Here is a 6000-nt window from a genome sequence, read left to right as displayed (position 1 = left end):
AACCTTCCTAACGGAGTGAAATGACCCGGAAGTGCCTCAGTGGCAGCCATGTTAAGTGCCGTTCAAATTGTCTAGATGCTAGGAAAGGAGGTTTCAAACTTCCTTTATAACCTCCTTTAGCTTAGGAACCGCTGGACCTCCTTTTACTAAAGGAGAGGAGAAAATGCTGCCCCACAATGCCTTGCAGCCGCAGCATTTGCCGTCACACAACAGTCGGCCGTTCACGGAAACAACCGATTATGACCGAGAAATTATATCATGAAAGTTACGGTGCTTATTAAGCATTTTAAAACCTAGGTGGTGAGTTGCCAAAGTGCTTTGTTTTGAACGTTCATCAGTATTATAATCAAAAGAGAGAAATATTAACGTTAGTTTTTACTGAAATGATCAAATAAAGTCAACATTTCACAGTCTTTACTGAGCTGTGTGGGGTTTGTTCAACTTTTAAAAGATGTTTGAATGGTGATATACACAGTGATAGATGTTAAGGACTAACGTTTATAATAAATACATTTGTATTGATTTTAAGATATTTTCATAGTTCATACAATCATACGTATTGGGATCATTTGTATTAATGTGGACCGGAGGGAGAGGGTGACGAGCATAAGTTTCACTTTCCTTTTTTATTTCAATTCCAACTTTGGTCATGAAGAATATGTTTCTCTGTTGTCTACGTTCATAAAGCAAAGCAGCAGCATCAGAGCACGGGGCAGAGTCTCTAGATGAGTTTACAGTAGTCCCTCGTTCTTATTAAACATCCATATTGTAGTCCGCTGTATAGAAAACTGTGGTTTCCATAGTTTCCCCACAGCAGCAGACGCACACAATGACGTCCGCTGGCGCATCATAAACACGTCGGATAGTGAAAGTGCATTCGGATTCTCTAAAGTACCGCAGTCTCTTCTCCTAAGTCCTTTTGAATTCTCCTATCCACTATCCCTTAACCCCGTGACGTTTCACTCAGAGGTCAAGGAATAGACGTTAGGAGCTGATCTTTGGACTATTCCACTGCAACCCCTGTCTTCTCTACAGCTAATCAGCAGCTGATCAGTACCTGCCTGTGCACCTGAGTCTGACGGCTGATTGGATCCTCTCCCCCTCAGCTGGCCTATCAGCAGCCAGGGCCGATCATAAAGGAGGCACCCAGGAAGCCTTCTCACTCTCTCTCACCCTGGGCCTGTTGCTGACTGAGGAGCCTGAAGTTGACTGCCTTGTTAGAAACTCATACTACTTTGTTTTTGCTGACCTTTGTGAAAGTGTGTGTGTTGGGAGGTGGAGGAGTTAGGTAAGTCTGGGGTACCCTGTACATTTCTCATCACGCAGGTAACTAATGTTTAGACACACTAGGTTAGTGGATTGTTGCCACCCCTGTATTCTGTTGTGTCCAGTTCTGAGTAGTTTAGTTAGTGAGGGTTTTTGTTTGAGTTTTGGTTTCAGAGGATAGATGTAGAGAGAGGCCTGGTTTTCTTATATTTATTTCTTTTGTTTGGCACAATCTCTTCCTCCTCCTCCTCCTCCTCCTCCTCACACAGAGTATTTATGTTCTTTGGTATACAAGGAATAAACCTTTTTGTTAACCTTTACGCTGACTCCCTCATTTGTATTGGTTGTTGTGTGTTATGGTCTCCAGGTCCCCTAGACCTTAGTGGGGACGTAACAGTTAGTCTGACAACTTTGTGTAACTGGAGAGTAAAATTACAAATAGCACGACCAAAAGCTTGTTCATAATCTGATCGAAAACAGTGATGGCCTTAAGTAAAGTTATAAAATAAATACATTTTGGGTTTCAGGTGCATTCATATCAACTTGAAGACAAACTCTTTTTGAAATAAGAGCACGGACTACATTTGAAGAACAAAGACAATATTTATCGTTGATCTGAAAACACTGTCTTCTTCACCTTTCCCTTTGATAGCGTTTCATTTTAAGTCAACTTTTAATGAATGTATTGACGTAAAGTGCTTGAATGGAGGCTTCTTTCTTCTTCTGCAGAGAAAACATGTTCAGGTCAAGTACTTGATCACATAAAGCATTGTATCCAGATTTCTATTAAAAAAAGCCCATATCCCAACTCATAAGGCCCTCCCCTATATGTATACAACATATTATTTTCCAGTGTCTGACCACCTATTTTAATCTAATCATGTGTTATCTGCCCACCTCGCTCTCCTGTACACAGACTTATCTGAGGGGCCATTATAGCAGCTTCTCCATATACTCCTATCTGCACGGGCGACGATAAGATACCTGGGAGGGATGCAGGCCAGAGAAGGGTCCTGGCAGGTACACACACACACACACACACACACACGCACGGCCATAAACAGGTTGTCTGCGTAGTATCAGAGACGTGGCTCTGCTGTGATGCACCGGAGGAGCCGCAGTCTCCTGCTCTCTTAGCTCTGTGTAAATACACCGCTCATTGTTTATACAGCGCGGTGTGGCTTCAGGTTCCAGGGACCATCACTCTGGGTCTGGGTCAAATCGCCAGACACACACACACACTTCTAGAAGTATGAGCGCACATGTGGCTCCACACACACATTCATACACACATTCATCCTAATGCAAACCAGACTCCCTCTTTTCTTAGCGAGAGAGGGAGAGGGAGCGGTAGTAGGGAGACCGCACAGCGTTGGACCCCGGCCAAATGGACCAGCGGAGCTTGTTTGGAAAGCTTTCAGTCAGAAAGCCACTTTTTGGCAGGGGCCCTGTGAGTGCTGCTGAGCCCTCTGAAGCGGGCTGGAGCTGCTAAAATAAATAATGGTTAGGGCCGAGGGGGTAAGAGTGGCGTTGGAGGGTTGGGGGGAGGTAGAGGGGTAGTAAGGGGGGGAAAAGAAGGGGGGAGAGGTGAGGGAGGTTTTTAGAGACCGCTCCTGTAATTATATCTGTCAGTCGACACCGAGGCACTTGGACCGCCAACGCTCACGTTTCCCCCCTTGCTCTCTTCTTGCTGTCACCAGATAGAGACATGGAGGGAGGGGGGGGGTTTGCATGTGAACCGGTTTGTGTGTCATTTGTCCGGCTGCATACACATTTTTGTGTGTGCATCAGCATGTGTCTGCGAACAGTCTTGCTAGCTCCCTGGGTGGTGTGTGTGTGTGTGTGTGTGTGCCTGCCTGCCTGCAGGGAAACAAACCTGGTCATTCTGGGAGAGGGAGATAAGGAGGTGTTTCACACGAGAGTATGTTGGTCTTTCAGCAGGGAGCAAAGTAGTGGCCCCTCTGTACACTGGCTCGCAAAAGAAAAGCCCAGAACAGCCTTTTCACACTTTAGCTGAGCGGAGCATAAGCACTAAGCAAGTGGAAGTACACTATAATAGAGTTAGCTACTATTGTTTACTTTGCATACGTACCGGTATTTAATTTGTTGATTCTGTGTCGTATAGTATGTTTCGGCGTGGTCGTGTGGTGTGTAGATACCTTTCTGTCAAAACCCTCTTTGACACTGTTTCTTTTGTTCTTCATTTTGTAGGTTTTGGCATAATTTCTGCACACAAAAGTAACTCTCGAGATCTTGAATAAGGGCAATGTCAACAACAAGGTTTGACAGCGCAAGAAACTGATGATCCTGATGAAAGGAAACACATCAGCCTCTCAGCCAAAAGTTGTAGGGATGCGTGAATTGAAGAGAAAATGTAAAAGTTTGAAAAGATAAACAGTGTGGCCAGATCACCTTATTGTGAGCTAGTGGGTCAGAACAATGCTAACAACTCTTCATGATAATGCAGCATTTATTTAAATGAAATTGATTAGCTCCATTTATGTCTTCAAGTTGGGAATAGGAAAACCTGCTAGTTTGCAGTCACACCATTTATTGTCACTTAGCATTTTTGATTGTATTATTCTAAGTGGATTGTTTTTTCCCACCTTTTTTCTAAAAGTTGTTGACACTCATTTCCTTCTATTCACTAAGAGAAACATATCTTCACAGTCACGTCATGGAGGTTAATTCTTTCTCGGACTAATAATGTCTTTAACCTGTCTGACTTTTTTGTTTTTGCAATGTCGCCACCCTCCTAGATCTAGACAGTTTCCCTTGGTTTGTAAAATGCTTATGCTAATGCTAATACAAATGGTAGCCTAAACTTCAAAAAACAAGACGAGTTGTAACACACCAACATATACTTTAAGGTTACAGCTTCTTAGTAGATTAAAATGGACATTTAGCCTTTGTAGGAAAGAAAGCCACAGGTGTTCCTCATAACATTAACTAAGGCCTGCAGTATGTAAAGCTGTGACAATGAGCCAGCATGGATAATAGAACCCTGAAACTGATCCCGCTCAATAGAATCAAGACCTCTCTGAATCTGTTCTTTCCCTGCAGTGTAATGATCCAAGGTCTTTGCTGCTTCTATAGTTTTAATGTTATAGCATGTGGGGTGCTATCTAATCTCATGAATCAAGTCATTTTAGTTAATATCACTTATTATTCTGACAGTAAAACATTATGAAGAAGAATTAATCCCCCGAGGGGGAAATTCAGTTGCACTCTGTTGTACACACACAAGTTTTTTTTTATACAAATAATGGTAATTAAAGTGTGCATGCATTGATTCAGTTTGACGATTACATCAACCTATTGGTGTAGGTACAGCATTCCTTTGCTCTCTGTTTCTGATGCTTTGTCTTTCTTCCTCTGCTTTGTAGTGATCTGCCTCGCTCTCTGATCTAAGCCGGGATCAGGTCCAAGGATCTCACCCAGGAGACACAATTACCACACCGGGCTAAATGTGCCGCCCACAAGCTACCGTAAGCATCAAAGGCCCTCCTACGTACTCTTTCCAACCTCGTTTCCTTCTGCTCTTTCTCCCTCCATTATTAGTATATCTCATTTATCTCACACCCTGCCTGCTTGTTGCCTACACTCCTAACTTCACTATCTCTCCCTGGCTCTTTTCTCCATTATGGTTCCATGAATGATGCAAGAAGAGAACTATGTTTTTAGGACAAGGGGAAAGGAATTGAAGTGGATGGTGACGACATATATATATATATATATATATATATATATATACAAATGTCTTCTATTTTTGCTCTTCTCTTAGGTTTGAGATCGTTTTACAAGAGGTTGAGATACAAAACAATATATTTTGTTTTAAAATTCAACAATCATCTAATGAAAGTAAACAGAAGTTTTAAATTTAAGGAACATCAAACCCATGAATATCATTTAATCAAATTAAGATCTTTATATAGTTTAGATCTATTATAATGATTGAATTATTACATTTGCTGGCCAAATAAATTATATATGCCCACTTTAAAATATTGTATAATTTAAATAATGCCAATTAAGACCAAAAAAACCTTGGAGGATATTATTGCTTGTGTTTAGCTTCAGAATGGCTAACATGATGCTCTTAGATGCTTTTTGATTGTTTATGAAACGCCAATATTTGCCTAAGTGTATTCAATTGTTCTTTAATTTCACTACTTCCAAATTCGACTTCTTTTTACAGCCTATTTTCGGTTGCATCTCTCCATTTCTAAGTCATGTGCCAGAGTGTTTGCACAGTGCACCTGTTTAGGGTTCTTTGCATATGCTAGTAATAAAAAACACTTGCATCCAATATATGTTAAAGCAAAAGCTTGAGTCATGTTTAAACATTTTTGGTGCATTTTAGTTAACTGCGAGATTGTTGCTTTAGTATCAATATTTTGCATTTTTTTTATACAAACTTACCTGTAAGATATCTGCACTGCATTCCATTTTTCGAAACAATACTGCACATATTTTATTTTAATATTCCAAGTATTTTGTCATATTATACTACGTAGTTTTTTGGTATATTTATATTTCATGTAAATATTTCTCTAAATGTTAATGTTATAATAGCTTAATTTTAAATCGTCTTTTATAATTGTTTTATTTTTTTGGTAGGATTTCTTTTAACTCTGTTTATGTATGCACAATATACACCAAGGCAAATTCCTCAAATGTGTAAACTTACTTGCCAATAATCCTGTTTCTGATTCAGATTTTGAATAAAGCACC

At 40.5% G+C, this 6000-nt stretch overlaps 1 long non-coding RNA gene across 1 annotated transcript; it reads left to right on the top strand.

Annotated features, from left to right (window-relative positions):
* Nucleotides 1-1184: 1184 nt before the first annotated feature.
* Nucleotides 1185-5755, top strand: LOC117445263 (uncharacterized). Its single transcript, XR_004551963.2, has 4 exons — nt 1185-1288; nt 2183-2286; nt 4653-4754; nt 5051-5755. It is a non-coding gene; the product is annotated as an uncharacterized lncRNA (long non-coding RNA).
* Nucleotides 5756-6000: the final 245 nt, after the last annotated feature.

This window comes from Pseudochaenichthys georgianus, chromosome 1, assembly GCF_902827115.2.
Source record: "Pseudochaenichthys georgianus chromosome 1, fPseGeo1.2, whole genome shotgun sequence".
Taxonomy (NCBI): Eukaryota; Metazoa; Chordata; class Actinopteri; order Perciformes; family Channichthyidae; genus Pseudochaenichthys; species Pseudochaenichthys georgianus.
The sequence above is the reverse complement of the archived record's forward strand: the minus strand, read 5'-3'. Positions and strand labels throughout refer to the sequence as shown.